Source organism: Lissotriton helveticus, chromosome 1_2, assembly GCF_964261635.1.
Source record: "Lissotriton helveticus chromosome 1_2, aLisHel1.1, whole genome shotgun sequence".
NCBI lineage: Eukaryota > Metazoa > Chordata > Amphibia > Caudata > Salamandridae > Lissotriton > Lissotriton helveticus.
This window is the reverse complement of record NC_136058.1, coordinates 365,013,624-365,034,374: the sequence shown is the minus strand read 5'-3', so window position 1 is coordinate 365,034,374 and position 20,751 is coordinate 365,013,624. Positions and strand designations below refer to the sequence as shown.

Genomic DNA, 20,751 nt, shown 5'->3' with positions numbered 1-20,751 from the left:
TTTATTTATTTAGCGATTTATAGAGCGCCTGGTGACCCGGAGGCATCCCCGCGCTGTAGCATTTGTGGAGACCAGAGGGGAGAGGGGACTTTATTTTCACTAACATGAGAACCCAAGTAAGGCAGTTTATACAAGCTGAAGGAAAGAAGATTTTTTTTCGGTTGCCTTTTATTGTTTACTATAAATTTCTGACAAGTTAGGAGAGAAGCTAAATTGAACAGCAACTAAATTCAGAATTATGTATACCTAGGCCTGGATACCATTCACACGATCACAAAAGGCCTAGTGTTCCCAGGTATTTGATTTTACAGGTAGAGGAACCGAATCTACTAGCTCGAAAATCCAACCAGTAAAATAATTTATAATTTGAGCAGGGACTGCGGGCACAAGTGCCTCCTGGCCCCCACCCCAACCTCCTCTTGTGGCATAAGGAAGGCATGTAACGCTCGTCCTCTCTGGCAACAGCCTCTTGTGATGCCCTCCCCAACACCTACCTGCATAGAGGAAGTGGTAAATGAGAGGTTTGTTTCCAGTAAAGGGACACCACAGGCAGTACTGGACCTTTTAATTCCATGTCTGCACGCTATTCCCCATTCTGCATAATAAAACTCAGAAAAGATGGATTTAGGTGCAGGAACATGTATGTTAATTCCAGCTACCTCGCGTACCCACACCTACATTTGGTTCTTATTCTTCATGGGTCTTTGAAGGATAAATGTTTCCTTTGGCTATTCCATTACTTCTAAGCCCAAACTATCTCGTATATCTCATATGTGGATACCTGTCAACCAAGTGGCACAAACAGAAATGTTTTTTTATAAATGTTTGGGTGCCTAAAGAAGAGCTGAATTCACGAGACACAGGTGACAAAGGGTATCCTAGTACACAAAGTGAAGCTCGAAGAATGAAGGGATGCCCCCAGGGATGGCTCCTGATTGTGATGCATAAAAACACAACTCTTTTTGGTACTTGGAACCAATATACGTTTAGTCAGATCCTTTTAGACCTAGAAAGGAGATTTGACACAGAGATCTGCAACACCTGAAGTTGAGCCAGAGCTAGACGGTAGTGTCAAGGATGCCATTAGTTATTAGTACACCACCGAGCCCCAAATACAACAATCAAATATGGGGAGCTGTAGGAAAGTAGGATCTGCTTCTCATGGTTACCCCCACTTTTTGCTTCATGTGATACTGTTTTTGACTAGTCTGACTGGGATCCTGCTAATCAGGACCCCAGTCTATCTGTTTCTTCCTAAACTGTTATGTTATGTACTTAGGTACACTCCAGATTGGTTACTGGGGTACCCTTGTTAGTACCTGGTATATGGTTCCCATATACCCAGGGCATAGGTACCCCAGAGGCCTCCCATGGGCTGAAGCATTTATTTTGCCACCCATGAGAGGCCATACAAAATGGAACCTACAGGCCTGCGATTGCAGCCTGTGGAAGTTGGTGCATGCACTACTTACATAAGATATAGGTTTACTATATCTAAGGGTAACTACACTTAAAACCTACAAGTCGCCCCTATGGCAGGCCTTGACAATCCTGAAGGCAGGGTGCTTGGTTCTAAGTGAGAGGGTGCCACTGCATGAGCAGGTCACCCCTGCAACCTACGGAGTCCATTCTCCTGGGTTGTTAGTGCTGCAGCCATTTATGACATATAGAGTGGCATTATGCGACTGCGTGATGACCAATTCTAAAACTGCTGAAAGTAACCCTATCCTGCTTGGTGTCAAACAGAAACGAGCTTTGTGAGTACCAGCCTTCTAGTCCCGGGCAGCCCAAAAGGTTTGTTGCTTACCAGAGACACATTTCTGCCTTCCAGCTGCTGAGCCAAGCTTGAGCAGGGGAAGGCAGAACAATAGGCATCCTGTCACAGGGAGGTGTGACCACCTATCAGACAGGATTTAGTGTATTAGGCCAGGGTGAGTGCAGTTGCCAGCAATTAAAGTCTGCATGATGGGCACATTTGGTGTCCCTGTGCAGAGTCCAGTTCAAACCAGTCCCAGAAGCTGATGGCTCCTACTCTGGCACAAAACTGGACAAAGGACAAGGGAGTAACCTCCCCACTGTCCAGGTCCTCCCCTGGAGGGGTCGCCTGAATCTGTCCTACCCACACCCGTGGGTACAAAAGGGCTTACCTGGCTGTAGGATCCTAGATATGAGGTGGACAAGATTCTGACCAAGAAACCACTAGCCTTCGACCGTCTGGACACTCTGGACTTCATTTGGGCCCGACTTAGTCTCCCTCTCCGTCCAAAGCATCGTCTGTGCCCCTGCACCATACAGGCTCTGTGTAAGACCTGTGGAACATCAAGGACAACTGAAGATATCTCACATGGAGTGAAGGATTCATTCCCCTGCAACCACAAGCACAACATCACGATTGACCAGTCTTCTGCTCGTGAGCTCCTACGGACTCCGAAGGCTCCAGTATCTCAGGATGTGGGTTTCCAAGTCCCTCGAGGTCCAAGCTGCCCTCTAACTAAGTTTGAGGCCAGAATCCCTAGTGGGGGCTGCAATACCCGTACCCCTGTGCACTGCAAACTTTTGCAAGTGCATATGCTTGTTGCCGTTTCCAAAACAAGTGCACTGGACTCAGAGTAGCCCCAACCTCTGGCACCATTTCCTACAAAGAACTCCGGCCTCCTTGAACCAGTGCTCTGTGGGCTGCTGCTTTGTGAAACTGCTCAAGGTCCCCTCTCGACTCCTGTGCCTCCAGCCTGTGGGTCCTCTTGAGGGTCAACACTGCTTTTAGTTGCTCCGGGCTTGCCCTGACTCCCCTGTGTTTGGTGATTATCCTGGGCCTTGCTGGTCCGAACCAAACCTGTCTTGACCTTCTTTGTGGGTTGCCGCTGCCAAGGGCTGTTTGGTGGTGCTCCCACCAGCCACCAACCCCTCAGCACCCGACATCCTTCGTGGGACAGCTCGTGTCCGGCTCCTGGTCATCCTTGACATCTCCTCGTCCTGGTGGCTACAGAGTCAAGAACCCCCTCAACGCAGCTGAGGCACCCAACATCGGCGGGCATTCGTCTACTGAGCCCCTGGCCACTCCTGAGTGACCCAGACTCTGTCCCCTCTGCTTTCAGGTACTCTTCACCAAGGATCAACCTTTGGATTCCGGCTGACACTTTTCTTCTTCCCAGCAGTGGCTCTTTTTCGAAGTCCAATGATCAAACAGACCCTGTTTGAGCACTGGGGTGCACTATCCACAAGCCCAATCTGGTGCTCTGCTTATTTTTTTATGTGTTCGAAGTTCAATTTTTGTTCTTCAGTACATCGTCCAATATTTCTCAATGCATTTCGGTGCTGGCACCTTCATCAGGGGAACACTGTAAAAACATATAAACAGTCCATACAATCCATATCTAATGCAGTGTCTCAAGACATATCTTTTGTATACAATATCTTTATCCTTATCATGCTCTTTTGCGAGCACCACTAGCCAAAATAAAGAAAGAACATTGGTTAGTTCCCAATTGTATGTAACAACACTTGCATTAAAGTGTCCTCAAATGTGCATTAAACATCAGGATGAAGCCTATGCTTTTTTCAAAAGACGTCAACATGAAATCAATGCTCTACGATGTAGCATCTTCCCAGTTATGTAAAAAAGAGGTGCATACGTGCAAAATTACTTCACACTCTGTGACATGCTTAGTGTGTTTAAGGCCGTGCCAAGTTAAAAATGACAAATTTATGGGGCTATCCAAGCCAGTACACTCACCTCCGATGCATACGAGTGAAACCCAATATATGTGTCGCTTTCTGCTCCTAACAGGACAACCGCGTGTTTTCTATCACTTGAAGACCAGCCTAACAAACAATAACCAAATTGACCAAGAATATCCACAAAACTGTTGATAAACTATCCAAAAAGTCCAGAATAAAGTATAACTCACGTGTTCCTGAATTGATATCTCACCAAACACCCAATGTATTCCTCCTCTTATTCCGGTCCCAAAAAGTTTATCTTCAACTGCATAAGAATACATTATAATCAATGCTTGTGACTGAAATCCAATGAAACGTCCCCCAAAGTATGAATTCGGATAAATACTCCCAATTACCTGTGGTTTTCAGTATCTCCTTTCCTCGAAAATCAGACCATTGTGTCGGCGATGAACGCCGTGGCGTTCCACACGCCTTTCATTTCTACTTCCACAAAGACTTTATGAAGCCGGCATAGAGGGAACTGCTCTAGACTGGATCGCGTCCTACCTTCGAAACAGAACTAATGTCATCCACACCCCACCTTTCTCGTCCAAACCGTACTCCACAAAAGCAGGGGTCCCTCAAGGTTCTATCATCTCGCCCAGGCTTTACAACAACTACATGAAGTCTTTACCAGTACTGATCAATAAATTTCACCTCACGTGCTACAACTATGCAGATGACACACAAATACTCCTTCAACTGGAATGCCCCAAAGACATTGGAAAATCACCAATTTTCAGCTGTCTCAGAGCCGTGGATCAGTGGATGACTTGGAGCCATCTCAAATTGAATGCTTCAAAAACTGAAATACTCACGTGTGACGATTGGAAAAATTACAACCCGCTTGCCGCATGGCCTGATGAACTGGGATCACTGTCTAAAGTATCGAAGGAAGTAAGAAACCTCGGAATGACCATGGACTCCAAGCTGTCGATGAATGTCCAAGTAAATAAACTAGCAAGATCAAGCTTTCCTACTATAAAAACGCTGCGACGAATTTTCCCTCATTTGGGATTTCCACAAAAGGTCCAAGCTACCATCTCCCTTGTTCTATCCAAACTCGATTACGCCAATAGCCTCTACCACGGATCACCTTTAATGACCATGAAAAGACTACTATGGATTCCGAACTCGGCTGCCAGACTACTCTTGCATATCAAACCACGAGACCACATCTCCCCTGCCTTGAAAGCCCTGCATTGGTTACCGGTTGCCAGAAGATCCACGTTTAAGCTGCTTTCTATTACCCACAAAGCAATACATGGAATAGGACCACTCTTCATCAGGAATAAAATCACCAAACACATTCAACAAAGGAACCTACGCTCTAAAGGAGCATCTCGCCTCAAAATCCCACCATACAGGAAAAAAACAATGGGTGGCACATCCTTCTCTGTTCAAGCAGCAAACTATGGAACTCTTTACCCCCCAACATAAGATCCACCGACAACCACCTCATCTTTAGAAAACTACTCAAGATCTGGCTTTCCCCCACATAAGCACCATAAGGAAATAGAAATTTACAGCATATCCCTCTGTATATAAGCATTTGTTTTCACTATAGATATGTACCTATCTTTGTGTATTACTTTATAAAACATGTAAAACAATGATGTTGTTAAGAGAAGAAAAAAAATATTAATAATAATAATCATCAATAAATAAAATTCATTTTTGGTCTACATGTACATACTTCCATTGTACATCTATGTACCTTCCATGTACTTGGAGCTGTGTGTCTGTTACTTTTCTCCTGAAAAAGCATATCCAATGCACTACCCTATTTCTCATCCTGTGCCTCTATCAATATATTTAATCTAAATGTACTTACTTCTTTTATGTATCTATATACTTTTAATGTACTTATGGATCTATATATTTATCACTTTCTTCATGGGTCTTTGAAGGATAAATGTTTCCTTTGGCTATTCCATTACTTCTAAGCCCAAACTATCTCGTATATCTCATATGTGGATACCTGTTAACCAAGTGGCACAAACAGAAATGTTTTTTTATAAATGTTTGGGTGCCTAAAGAAGAGCTGAATTCACGAGACACAGGTGACAAAGGGTATCCTACTACACAAAGTGAAGCTCGAAGAATGAAGGGATGCCCCCAGGGATGGCTCCTGATTGTGATGCATAAAAACACAACTCTTTTTGGTACTTGGAACCAATATACGTTTAGTCAGATCCTTTTAGACCTAGAAAGGAGATTTGACACAGAGATCTGCAACACCTGAAGTTGAGCCAGAGCTAGACGGTAGTGTCAAGGATGCCATTAGTTATTAGTACACCACCGAGCCCCAAATACAACAATCAAATATGGGGAGCTGTAGGAAAGTAGGATCTGCTTCTCATGGTTACCCCCACTTTTTGCTTCATGTGATACTGTTTTTGACTAGTCTGACTGGGATCCTGCTAATCAGGACCCCAGTCTATCTGTTCCTTCCTAAACTGTTATGTTATGTACTTAGGTACACTCCAGATTGGTTACTGGGGTACCCTTGTTAGTACCTGGTATATGGTTCCCATATACCCAGGGCATAGGTACCCCAGAGGCCTCCCATGGGCTGAAGCATTTATTTTGCCACCCATGAGAGGCCATACAAAATGGAACCTACAGGCCTGCGATTGCAGCCTGTGGAAGTTGGTGCATGCACTACTTACATAAGATATAGGTTTACTATATCTAAGGGTAACTACACTTAAAACCTACAAGTCGCCCCTATGGCAGGCCTTGACAATCCTGAAGGCAGGGTGCTTGGTTCAAGTGAGAGGGTGCCACTGCATGAGCAGGTCACCCCTGCAACCTACGGAGTCCATTCTCCTGGGTTGTTAGTGCTGCAGCCATTTATGACATATAGAGTGGCATTATGCGACTGCGTGATGACCAATTCTAAAACTGCTGAAAGTAACCCTATCCTGCTTGGTGTCAAACAGAAACGAGCTTTGTGAGGTTCCCAGTACCAGCCTTCTAGTCCCGGGCAGCCCAAAAGGTTTGTTGCTTACCAGAGACACATTTCTGCCTTCCAGCTGCTGAGCCAAGCTTGAGCAGGGGAAGGCAGAACAATAGGCATCCTGTCACAGGGAGGTGTGACCACCTATCAGACAGGATTTAGTGTATTAAGCCAGGGTGAGTGCGCTTGCCAGCAATTAAAGTCTGCATGATGGGCACATTTGGTGTCCCTGTGCAGAGTCCAGTTCAAACCAGTCCCAGAAGCTGATGGCTCCTACTCTGGCACAAAACTGGACAAAGGACAAGGGAGTAACCTCCCCACTGTCCAGGTCCTCCCCTGGAGGGGTCGCCTGAATCTGTCCTACCCACACCCGTGGGTACAAAAGGGCTTACCTGGCTGTAGGATCCTAGATATGAGGTGGACAAGATTCTGACCAAGAAACCACTAGCCTTCGACCGTCTGGACACTCTGGACTTCATTTGGGCCCGACTTAGTCTCCCTCTCCGTCCAAAGCATCGTCTGTGCCCCTGCACCATACAGGCTCTGTGTAAGACCTGTGGAACATCAAGGACAACTGAAGATATCTCACATGGAGTGAAGGATTCATTCCCCTGCAACCACAAGCACAACATCACGATTGACCAGTCTTCTGCTCGTGAGCTCCTACGGACTCCGAAGGCTCCAGTATCTCAGGATGTGGGTTTCCAAGTCCCTCGAGGTCCAAGCTGCCCTCTAACTAAGTTTGAGGCCAGAATCCCTAGTGGGGGCTGCAATACCCGTACCCCTGTGCACTGCAAACTTTTGCAAGTGCATATGCTTGTTGCCGTTTCCAAAACAAGTGCACTGGACTCAGAGTAGCCCCAACCTCTGGCACCATTTCCTACAAAGAACTCCGGCCTCCTTGAACCAGTGCTCTGTGGGCTGCTGCTTTGTGAAACTGCTCAAGGTCCCCTCTCGACTCCTGTGCCTCCAGCCTGTGGGTCCTCTTGAGGGTCAACACTGCTTTTAGTTGCTCCGGGCTTGCCCTGACTCCCCTGTGTTTGGTGAGTATCCTGGGCCTTGCTGGTCCGAACCAAACCTGTCTTGACCTTCTTTGTGGGTTGCCGCTGCCAAGGGCTGTTTGGTGGTGCTCCCACCAGCCACCAACCCCTCAGCACCCGACATCCTTCGTGGGACAGCTCGTGTCCGGCTCCTGGTCATCCTTGACATCTCCTCGTCCTGGTGGCTACAGAGTCAAGAACCCCCTCAACGCAGCTGAGGCACCCAACATCGGCGGGCATTCGTCTACTGAGCCCCTGGCCACTCCTGAGTGACCCAGACTCTGTCCCCTCTGCTTTCAGGTACTCTTCACCAAGGATCAACCTTTGGATTCCGGCTGACACTTTTCTTCTTCCCAGCAGTGGCTCTTTTTCGAAGTCCAATGATCAAACAGACCCTGTTTGAGCACTGGGGTGCACTATCCACAAGCCCAATCTGGTGCTCTGCTTATTTTTTTATGTGTTCGAAGTTCAATTTTTGTTCTTCAGTACATCGTCCAATATTTCTCAATGCATTTCGGTGCTGGCACCTTCATCAGGGGAACACTGTAAAAACATATAAACAGTCCATACAATCCATATCTAATGCAGTGTCTCAAGACATATCTTTTGTATACAATATCTTTATCCTTATCATGCTCTTTTGTGAGCACCACTAGCCAAAATAAAGAAAGAACATTGGTTAGTTCCCAATTGTATGTAACAACACTTGCATTAAAGTGTCCTCAAATGTGCATTAAACATCAGGATGAAGCCTATGCTTTTTTCAAAAGACGTCAACATGAAATCAATGCTCTACGATGTAGCATCTTCCCAGTTATGTAAAAAAGAGGTGCATACGTGCAAAATTACTTCACACTCTGTGACATGCTTAGTGTGTTTAAGGCCGTGCCAAGTTAAAAATGACAAATTTATGGGGCTATCCAAGCCAGTACACTCACCTCCGATGCATACGAGTGAAACCCAATATATGTGTCGCTTTCTGCTCCTAACAGGACAACCGCGTGTTTTCTATCACTTGAAGACCAGCCTAACAAACAATAACCAAATTGACCAAGAATATCCACAAAACTGTTGATAAACTATCCAAAAAGTCCAGAATAAAGTATAACTCACGTGTTCCTGAATTGATATCTCACCAAACACCCAATGTATTCCTCCTCTTATTCCGGTCCCAAAAAGTTTATCTTCAACTGCATAAGAATACATTATAATCAATGCTTGTGACTGAAATCCAATGAAACGTCCCCCAAAGTATGAATTCGGATAAATACTCCCAATTACCTGTGGTTTTCAGTATCTCCTTTCCTCGAAAATCAGACCATTGTGTCGGCGATGAACGCCGTGGCGTTCCACACGCCTTTCATTTCTACTTCCACAAAGACTATATGAAGCCGGCATAGAGGGAACTGCTCTAGACTGGATCGCGTCCTACCTTCGAAACAGAACTAATGTCATCCACACCCCACCTTTCTCGTCCAAACCGTACTCCACAAAAGCAGGGGTCCCTCAAGGTTCTATCATCTCGCCCAGGCTTTACAACATCTACATGAAGTCTTTACCAGTACTGATCAATAAATTTCACCTCACGTGCTACAACTATGCAGATGACACACAAATACTCCTTCAACTGGAATGCCCCAAAGACATTGGAAAATCACCAATTTTCAGCTGTCTCAGAGCCGTGGATCAGTGGATGACTTGGAGCCATCTCAAATTGAATGCTTCAAAAACTGAAATACTCATGTGTGACGATTGGAAAAATTACAACCCGCTTGCCGCATGGCCTGATGAACTGGGATCACTGTCTAAAGTATCGAAGGAAGTAAGAAACCTCGGAATGACCATGGACTCCAAGCTGTCGATGAATGTCCAAGTAAATAAACTAGCAAGATCAAGCTTTCCTACTATAAAAACGCTGCGACGAATTTTCCCTCATTTGGGATTTCCACAAAAGGTCCAAGCTACCATCTCCCTTGTTCTATCCAAACTCGATTACGCCAATAGCCTCTACCACGGATCACCTTTAATGACCATGAAAAGACTACTATGGATTCCGAACTCGGCTGCCAGACTACTCTTGCATATCAAACCACGAGACCACATCTCCCCTGCCTTGAAAGCCCTGCATTGGTTACCGGTTGCCAGAAGATCCACGTTTAAGCTGCTTTCTATTACCCACAAAGCAATACATGGAATAGGACCACTCTTCATCAGGAATAAAATCACCAAACACATTCAACAAAGGAACCTACGCTCTAAAGGAGCATCTCGCCTCAAAATCCCACCATACAGGAAAAAAACAATGGGTGGCACATCCTTCTCTGTTCAAGCAGCAAACTATGGAACTCTTTACCCCCCAACATAAGATCCACCGACAACCACCTCATCTTTAGAAAACTACTCAAGATCTGGCTTTCCCCCACATAAGCACCATAAGGAAATAGAAATTTACAGCATATCCCTCTGTATATAAGCATTTGTTTTCACTATAGATATGTACCTATCTTTGTGTATTACTTTATAAAACATGTAAAACAATGATGTTGTTAAGAGAAGAAAAAAAATATTAATAATAATAATCATCAATAAATAAAATTCATTTTTGGTCTACATGTACATACTTCCATTGTACATCTATGTACCTTCCATGTACTTGGAGCTGTGTGTCTGTTACTTTTCTCCTGAAAAAGCATATCCAATGCACTACCCTATTTCTCATCCTGTGCCTCTATCAATATATTTAATCTAAATGTACTTACTTCTTTTATGTATCTATATACTTTTAATGTACTTATGGATCTATATATTTATCACTTTCTTCTAATTTAGCATTTCCAATGCACTAGCCTATTTCTCAGCCTATACTTCATTCAATATATCACTCAATAGGACCAGGAGATGTCAAGGATGACCAGGAGCCGGACACAAGCCGTCCCACGAAGGATGTCGGGTGCTGAGGGATTGGTGGCTGGTGGGAGCGCCACCAAACAGCCCTTGGCAGCGGCAACCCACAAAGAAGGTCAAGAAAGGTTTGGTTCGGACCAGCAAGGCCCAGGAGACTCACCAAACACAGGGGAGTCAGGGCAAGCCCAGAGCAACTAAAAGCAGTGTTGACTCTCAAGAGGACCCACAGGCTGGAGGCACAGGAGTCGCTAGGGGACCTTGAGCAGTTTCACAAAGCAGCAGCCCACAGAGCACCGGTTCAAGGAGGCCGGAGTTCTTTGTAGGAAATGGGGCCAGAGGTTGGGGCTACTCTGAGTCCAGTGCACTTGTTTTGGAAACGGCAACAAGCATATGCACTTGCAAAGTATGCAGTGCACAGGGGTACGGGTATTGCAGCCCCCACGAGGGATTCTGGTCTCAAACTTAGTGAGAAGGCAGCTCGGACCTCGAGGGACTTGGAAACCCACATCCTGAGATACTGGAGCCTTCGGAGTCCGTAGGAGCTCACGAGCAGAAGACTGGTCAATCGTGATGTTGTGCTTGCGGTTGCAGGGGAATGACTCCTTCACTCCATGGGCGATATCTTCAGTTGTCCTTGATGCTCCACGGGTCCTACACGGAGCCTGTATGGTGCAGGGGCACAGACGATGCTTTGGACGGAGAGGGAGATAAGTCGGGTCCAAATGAAGTCCAGAGTGTCCAGACGGTCGAAGGTTAGTGGTTTCTTGGTCAGAATCTTGTCCACCTCATATCAAGGGTCCTACAGCAGGTAAACCCTTTTGTACCCACGGGAGTGGGTAGGACAGATTCAGGCGACCCTTCCTGGGGAGGATCTGGACAGTGGGGAGGTTACTTCCATGTCCTTTGTCCAGTTTTGCGCCAGAGTAGAAGCCATCGGCTTCTTGGACTGGTTTGAACTGGACTCTGCACAGGGACACCAAATGTGCCCCTCATGCAGACTTTAATTGCTGGCAAGCACACTCACCCTGGCCTAATACACTAAATCCTGTCTAAGAGGTGGTCACACCTCCCTGTGACAGGATGCCTATTGTTCTGCCTTCCCCTGCTCAAGCTTGGCTCAGCAGCTGGAAGGCAGAAATGTGTCTCTGGTCAGCAGCAAACCTTTTGGGCTGACCGGGACTAGAAGGCTGGTACTGGGAACCTCACAAAGCTCGTTTCTGTTTGACACCAAGCAGGATTGGGTTACTTTCAGCAGTTTTAGAGTTGGTCATCACGCAGTCGCATAATGCCACTCTATATGTCGTAAATGGCTGCAGCACTAACAACCCAGGAGAATGGACTCCGTAGGTTGCAGGAGTGACCTGCTCATGCTGTGGCACCCTCTCACTTAGAGCCAAGCACCCTGCCTTCAGGATTGTCAAGGCCTGCCATAGGGGTGACTTGTAGGTTTTAAGTGTCATTGGACATTTTTTTACCTGACGGGGGTAGTCAGGCAGATCTGGGGTATGCACCATTGATAAAAACACAGATAAAAAATCGTGAAAAGATAAGAAATAACATATTAATTTTCATGAAAATATTGGAAGGTGTTCAGGCTACCCTTTTTGTAGAGTAATATATTTTTCGAAGTCCTCCATAGAGATCGACGGCAGTTTTTGACGCCACTTCAGACCTATGCACCCTTCTTCCCTGGGACAGGTAGCTCTGGTACTACCGTCTCTACGGGTGGGGTGGCTCTCCAACATTCTAACTTCCACAGGGTTTCTTCGAAGTCCACTTAGAAGGGTCCTTAAACTTTAAAACTGCGACTCTCTCATAGAATTGTACGGAGCACGCAGATGTGTTCCCACAATGCAACCGTCCTCCCTAGGGTCCCTACGTACTCACCATGGGTGGTTCCTTGGGGTCCCAGCGATTCTACATCCTCTAGACACTGTCTTGACTCGAGTGCTGGTTCTTATACTATTATTTTAGTATATGGTTTTGTCTTCCCCTGGAGCCCACTGTGTATTAGTGCTTTTTACAATTGTTTCAGGGCTACAGCATTGTGTGCTTTGTGAGTATCTTTGTGCAGAAGATACTGTGTCGTACTTAGAGTGTGTTATAACTTTAAATACATAGTTTTATAACTACTATGTGGTTCTCCTTTCATTTAACCAATACTATAAGGTTGCATTCTGGTAAAACAAGATGCTTAACATTCCTTCAAGACTAAGCCTGAAGGCTTCTTTCCACAACTACCACTTAGATAGCTTTTTAAGGGTATTTTTGTCCTCTTAAATCACCATATAGGTTGTTTGGACTGGTACAGGGTGCCCACTTTAATTAGTGGACAGCATATACCAGGCCAACTTCTCACAGGTGCCCTGAATAGAGAAGTAAGCGGTACAAAAAAGGGAGGGTAATGGACAGAGCATCTGAACCAATCAAACACTCACACCCAGTCAAAAGATCTGGGTCTAATCCATCACCGTTCTTTAGCCCACTCTGCCACCCCAGTTCAGACATGGCCATATGCAAATCAGTCTGACCCTATGCCTCATGGGAACAGTCCAGCTTTAACTGCCAAGCCATGCCTTCCCCGGACCGGAATCAAGCTTCCTAGGACCGGTTTCTGGCATTCCAGCCGTCTTCAGCCAGGCTTGCTTGAATCCAGTGGCAAAGTGAGCAAGTGACTCACGTCTGGGCATACCCTGCCAACTTATGGCCAACAAAGCGGTACAAAAGGGGGTGGTGATGGACAGAGCATATGAACCAATCAAACACTCACACCCAGTCAAAAGATCTGGGTTTAATCCATCACCGTTCTTTAGCCCACTCTGCCACCACAGTTCAGACATGGCCATATGCAAATCAGTCCCTGATTGACTATTGCAATACCCTGTTCGTTAACATCAGGAAAAGTTCCTGACTAAAATCCAGGTTGTACAAAATGCTGCTGCGCGCTTCCTTCTAGGCATCCCTAAGCATGAATCTTCTTTTTCTGTGCTGGGCCACTTGCACTGGCTGTCAATCAGAAAGCGCATTGTCTTTAATGCTTGTTGCATTGCCTTTAAAGCTCTTCATGGAACTGGCCCGGAGTTCCTTAAGCACAGTTTTCCACGTCGCTGTGGTCTGCCTCAGCACCTTATCTTGTAGTGCCCAGATACAAAAAGGCTGTCTGGGGCGGCAGAAGCTTCTTAGTGAGCACCTCCAGACTTTGGAATTCCTTCCTTTGGGAAATGAAAAGCAAAGTTGATATGTTAGTTTTTAGGAAAGCGCTTAAAACCTGGCTTTTTAACCAGCAAATCTTCACTGCAGCCCTCTCTTTTTCTCTCTGAGTCAGTGCCTAGACACCCTCAGGTATTAGTCATGCTTTATAAATTTAATTTTCATTTCAATATTACGTAGAGTATACAATAGTAGAACATTAACACTCAAAATTGGAAAAGCCATCTATGATAGGTGCACGCAGGGATATGGACGGAAGGGCATGTTCTTACATATTTTATGGGAATGTCCTAAAATCCCAAACTACTGGAGAGCAGTGGCAGGATGGCAAGGGAGTTACCACCAAGTAGGTACTCCAATGTGTGGGACTTACAAACGTCCGGACGCCAGGCGGTCCCTGACACTGGAGCACCTACTTGGTGGTAACTCCCTTCCGCCAGTGTAGCGGTTGGTTTGGATATCCAGGCAGATGCCCCTCATCAACTCCTTATATAGGTTCGCTAGAAGGACGTACTCCCTTGTCCCCCTTCCTGGATTACGCTTGAGTCCAAGATACAGGGACAGTACACCTTAGGATGCCCTCCTGACCGTCTCTTTTATACAGAGTAGAATAGGTTTTTCCCCCGGTCCTGATGAAACGCCACTCATCCATTAGGAGAATAGAGGTGTGAAACATGTCGACCTTTTAACCACTAACACACAAATTGAGCTGCATCAGGTTTAATTCTCCTAGCCAGCCACGACTCCTGTAGTCTGTTTTTAGCCATAGCATTAGTGTCCAGCTATTACACGTTTCCAAGGACACTCATAGCTAATTTTAACACACACAATTCACCCACTCTACTCAACACCCATCTGCCCCACCACCCCTTCACATGGGGCCTCAGGCTTACAATCCGGAAGACCTCTGACAAAGAGCCCCCTCCGGGGCCCATTGGGCATTGCAGCACCGGCCCAACGTGGAGCTGCTCCATGATGAAGCATGACACCTCTCTGGGTGTGTGAGGGCCCTTGCTCCTTATTGGAGCACTACCCCCATTTCCTGTCCCTTCACTTACCTGGTCTCCCGCCTCCCCTAGATCTGTCCTTCCCTTCCCTTAAAATCTGCATACCTTTTTGTAGGACCTACACGTTGCAGGGCATGTATGCTTGACCTAGAACAAAAGAGCCATTGTCCCCCCGATTGAGTATACCATTGTTGATTGTCATAATTGTAAACATGATTAGAAACACATTTGTTGAGAGTAGACCTAGAAATTAACGACACCAGTGACGGTCTTGAGTGGTCAATAGACGTGTCCAAAAACCCACAATACGCTTATTGCATTAGTTTGCGTGTGACAGAGTGACATTGACAGTCTGCAAACCCAGACATGCAGTGTAATATACCTGTTTATGTGTAGGCACACTTACTAGGCTGCGTTGTCCGTCTAGTCTGAGTGGCTACCTAGCATGGCACCAAAAGCAGAGCAACACCAGCGTAGGTGGAGTAGGGTGGCTGATGGGCCGCCAACTGAGGCTTGCTCCTATGAGTCACTTCATCATTACATATATATGTGGAGATGCCTTCACATAGGCTAACCTATGGTGAAGCACTGTTTTGACATTGGACCAATTTTGTGGTACATTTCTAAGTATGCAGTTTGGTCAGATTTTGCGTCAACACCTACCTTGTCGAGAGATGAGGAGAGCCTGTTGTGACAGTCCTAGTGGTCCCACTGCCACAAGTGTGTTGGTCGCTCCGGTTTGTCCTTGCAAAGGTGCGCGCATAGAGGCTAGGAGGAAAGGAGACACAAGTCAGCATGAGCATGCATTGCCTTTGTATGAATGCCTTATTTTTACATGTGTATGAATGGTGTAGGCGGATTTGATGACAATAGCAGTGCATATACTGCTCTACCACATGTGATGCTGAATCTTACCTTGCATAGAAGCAGGATCCCGGTTTGCTACCAGGGAGTGTCACCGTGGAGTACAGCTATGGCCTTGCAAATATATGCTTCATTCATCTTTGTTCATCAATACACATCTTACTGTACCATAAAGTGCGTACCTTCAATACAACAGCATTCTGCCATATGACTTCCTCTTTGCTCCACTGAGGACATGTGCATGCAAGGCATTTAGTTCACCATAGTAGTCAACCACCTAGTTCCCCAAATGTATGTCTCCTCTTCAATTGCTCTTGAGTGGGGGTTTTCTGCATGTTACCAGATCTTGCAGGATCCGGTAGGGACCAGGCAACACACTACAGAGGGGCCCTAGTTATGACATGTATTTATGATTCAGGTTGTAATTTTACCTGGAGTAATTGTGGTCAGGTGTGCCTGTGTCTTTTCGTTCGGAGTAGTACAAAGCGTAGACATATTAATACACAGAGGAGCAGTGGGCATGGGTATGCTAAATTAAAACCACACTTGTAGTAACATTACTTATGTAAACTGAGGCACACATTCATCCTCCCGCTTATTTACGTAGTTATGGCATGGAGGAGAAACTCAACCTTATTAATACATGTTCACAATTCTCCCAATGTACCTTGTGAACATCTTGCATTTGTAAACGTAACCTTAGTAACAGGCTTTCTACTACACAGATGTAGGTTTCTGTATGTAAAGGTATCGTTGCGAGTTAGGTCCATATGTTTGGGGGCCTGCGTAGTTGTTCCATACGTAATTGTTCAGACCCCATATGTTTAGGATTGTGGAGTTGTTTCCTGTAGTGACAGAGGTATTGGTACTGATTGGCTCGGTTATGACCGTTGCCCACCACCATCTCAGTATATGCTGCTATCACTCGAACATGTGTGATGCTCTGTTTTCGACTTTTACCTCACCTATTGGCAGGGCTTGCCTACTTGCTTTGGCATGATCTTATGCCTTCTTATATACTGCCTTTGCTCTATTTCGGGCCTAAAGGCCTATGCTCGAGCGATGCCATGTTCTTTTCTGACACCATCTTGCTGAGCCTCTTCAGGTGAAAGGCAATGTTTTAGTTTCCATGTGTTGTTCGCTAGCAGTGAACCAGAGAGGACCGGTTCTTATTGGTGGAATGTGCTCTCTTCGCGCTGGAGCCATAACAAACGTTTGGCCAGCTACTGTTGTGTGCTTGGTACGAGGTGGTACAGGAATCCTATGAGAACGGTAGGTGGGATCTTCTAGAAGCTTCGAGAGAGAGCTACATTCTATATTAGTGAAAGCGGGTCCAAGTGAGGGTGAGATGCTGGCCTGGCGGTTTTAGTGGTCTGGTGAAACATCACGGTGCAGACGTGCAGTCGTGTTTGTGGAACAAAGAGTCCTGACCCAACCAGAGAGGGAAAGAGAGTCGGACCCTTCTTCGGATTACAGATGCCTAGAAATATGGTGAAGTGTTCCATGTATATCTAACTTTATCTAACTATACCTTTATTTTCAGGTTCTATGTATATGTATGTGTTGATGATTGACTGTGATATTTAGTTATTTCTTCTTCCTTGTCATTCTGTTATCATGTAATAAAGACCCTTGGAATATATGATTTGTCCTTATTCCTTTTGGAGGAAGGTCGGGCCCCTTTTTTACCAAGTACTCACAGAGGGATGGGCTATTTCCCCTCTAATGGGTAATTGTAGATACGGAAGGGAAATCGGCTCCGAAGCAGGAGTATCCAAATTGCAGGTAGACCAACCCATCATAGTGTAAGAGGTATGTACTCATTTTCACCGGAAGGTGTTGCTCGCACAGGTGTGCGTTGTTTGTCGGGAGAAGTTGCTACTCGTACTTAGGTGCGTTGCTCGTGCAGATGCGCGTTGTTCGTTGGGAGACGTTGCTACTCGTACTTAGGTGCGTTACTCGTGCAGATGCGCGTTGTTCGTCGGGAGACGTTGCTACTCGTACTTAGGTGCGTTGCTCGCGTAGATGCGCGTTGTTCGTCGGGAGACTTTGCTGAGTCGTCGGGAGGCGTTGCTATACATACCCTCGAAGCTATGATCTGTAGTATCTTTAGCTGTTAGTATTATTTCTTTCTCAGATAGGTATTCTAAAAGTGTGGTGTTTTTAGGCATTCTGAGAAGGGACTGTGGTAAGTGATGACCTTATAGCAAACTAAGACACCCATATTTGAGAAAATAGCGGTCATTACATTTACTCAAATAGAGAAACCATGGCATGGCGGGTGGATGGGACTCAAAAGATCCATGGAGTGTTTCTCTGCACCAAGCACAAGTGGAGAGGGGCACCGACAGGCTTGCCTAATGCATGGCTGCCCCTTGGTTCATGCCATTGTTGTTATGTTATTTCCACTTAACATAGCGCAAGGACTCATACCTGCAGGTATATCTCAGCGCTTAATTGCCATTAACACAGTGGGCAGACCTGGGCAAGAGACCATCGTAGCTTCAGGCATGGCTCACCAAAAGAAATGAAAGGGGAAAGGGGATCAGAAAGAGAGCAAAGCCCGGCACCTCCCACAGTGCAGTGCCTTCATAGTGAAGAAAATAAACCAAAATATGGAACACCTACACAAAGAACTACATTTGCATTAGAACTGCTAACAAAATAGAATATTCCACCACAAAACAGTAAAAGGCCATATGCATTGAATACCCTCTGTTTTCAATCAAAGGATGTAGCCCAGTCTCCAACATCAGTAAAGACTACGGGGTGAAACACTCAAGAGGCTGCATGTAATAATGTGTCCAGAGTAAAGGAAACCTGTGAGAAAACATGCAGCAAGTAGAAATGTCCATGTGAGCATGACCCAGAGTCTAGAACTGCTACCAGCCATAACCGTCCTTACATAAAAAGATGTTGTCAACATTGAATATAAATACATTTAAAGTTCTAGAATTACAGAAAGAGGAATAAACATGCACGATCCTGTTGTAGAACAGTAACAGAGTTTAAATGGGAATCTAAACCCGCTGTTCAAGATTACTCTTCTGTACATATGTCAGTTTCTTTACAAACTCTGATCACAGAGAGCAGTCTGGTGAACTTCCCTGAAAAAGCCTTTACACCATCTACACTTCTTTCTACTCCTTTGGTGCTAGGTTTGGTGTCACGGAACCCTTCAAAGAATCATATGCTACTAATCCTTACAACTTTTAACCTATTTCTAATCGTGTTTCTACAACACTAAACCTGGCAACATTTCCTTTCTAAATAAGAATCATTTATCCCTTACTAATCAGAGTCCAAGTAGGTCAAATCTTGAAAATTCGTCGATGACCACTAGCAGGTATTTTCCACTCTCCAATGGCCCATAGAAGTCTGCTGCCAACTCTGTCCATACTGCAGGTGGCAGTTCCGACATTTTCAATGGTGTCGGTTTGGCAGGAGGTCCTGTTATTTGACAGGTGTGACAGTGCGATACCTCTTCCTCCACCATGTTGTCCAATCCCGGGAACCACACTTTTTCTCTCAACATCTTCTTTGTCGCTACAATGCCTCGATGCGACTCGTGTGCTAGCTCAACTGTTCTCTTTCTTAGCCGACGTGGTATTACAATTCTTGAGCCCCTCATCAGAACTCCCTTTTCTGTTTCAGACAGCTCTTCGCTTATCTTTTTGAATGCCAGTAGTTCCTCTTTATTGACTCCTTCCTCTGTGATGGTGTTGCTGTTGACGTGTCTCCATCTCTGCTGCCGTACCACCATTCCGATGGCCTTCATTGTCGGGTCTCCTTTTGTTTCTCGCTCTAGTTCTTCATTTGTTATTGATGCCGGAGTGTTCTGTCTCACGATGAAGTTTAGATATTCTTCTGCCATTGTGGTGCCACCTTTTTGATAGGGAAGCGGGTGCCGTGACATGGAGTCCGCTGGATTTTGATCTTTTCCTGGTTTGTGGACAATCGTGAAGTTGTAGTCCATCAGCCTGATCCCCCACCGTTCAATTCTTGGGGGTATCTTGGCGTTTGGGTTTCCGTAGATGGTTACTAGTGCTTGATGATCTGTTATTATCGTGAATGGTTTTCCGTATATGAACATGTGATAGTGCTCACATGCCCATACTACCGCCAAACTCTCCTTTTCTGGTTGAGAGTATGCCCTCTCAATGTCCGACAAGCTCTTGCTTCCGTAGGCCACTATCTGTCGAGGTGAGTCTTTTCCGGGCTTATGTTGTGCTAGTATTGCGCCAAGGCCTACCGGGCTGGCATCTACTGTCAATTCGGTGCATAGGCTCGGGTCAAAATAGGCTAGGTGGTCCACTGCCGTTACTGATGCCCTTATTTCTTCGAACGCCCTTTGGCACTCTGTGGTCCATTCGAATGTCTGGCCCTGCTTCGTCAATTCTCTCAGTGGCGTGCTCACTGTCGCGAAGTCCTTTATATATCTCGCGCAATAGCTGGCAAGGCCGAGGAATGAGCGCACGTCAGCGACATCTTTTGGCTCTTTTGTTTTTTCAAGGGTGTCTATTTTGCCACGATCTGGTCTCATCCCTCTCTTCGAAAAGATGTGTCCGAAGAATACTAGTTCTTCTCTGCCCAGTTCGCATTTCTTCTCATTTACTGTTAGGCCCACCTCTACTACTAGCTGTGAACACACTTCTCTCAGGGCCTTATCGTGTTCCTCATCAGATTTTCCAAACACCAAGATATCATCACTATAGTTCAGACTGTTTTTGATCGGTCTGATGATCTGCCTGATTGTTTCCTGGAATATCTCTGCTGCTGACGATATTCCGAAGCTTAATCTCTTGTAGCGAAATAATCCGAGGTGCGTTGAGAAGGTCGTTATGTATCTGGACTGCTGGTCCAGCTCCAGTTGGTGGTACCCTTTGCATAAGTCGAGCTTGGAGAATTTCCTCATTCCCGTCAGGCAACTTATCATGTCATCTAGATGCGGCCCTGGGTGTCGTTCTCGTTCGATGGCTGTGTTGGGTATTCTCATGTCCACACATATTCTAATTTGTGCGGCGTCCTTTTTTGGTACCGCCAC

The 20,751-nt window shown here is 45.7% G+C and overlaps 1 protein-coding gene across 6 annotated transcripts in view; it reads right to left on the bottom strand.

Moving 5' to 3' along the window:
* The window catches only part of LOC144805765 (GPI-N-acetylgalactosamine transferase PGAP4-like), a 148,610-nt gene that overhangs the window by 28,466 nt on the left and 99,393 nt on the right, over positions 1-20,751 (bottom strand). For all 6 annotated transcript variants that reach the window (XM_078672256.1, XM_078672263.1, XM_078672277.1 and 3 more), the window contains one exon: positions 15,507-15,611. The gene's annotated coding sequence lies outside the window, so the exon portion shown is untranslated. The remainder of the gene's footprint in view (positions 1-15,506; positions 15,612-20,751) is intronic.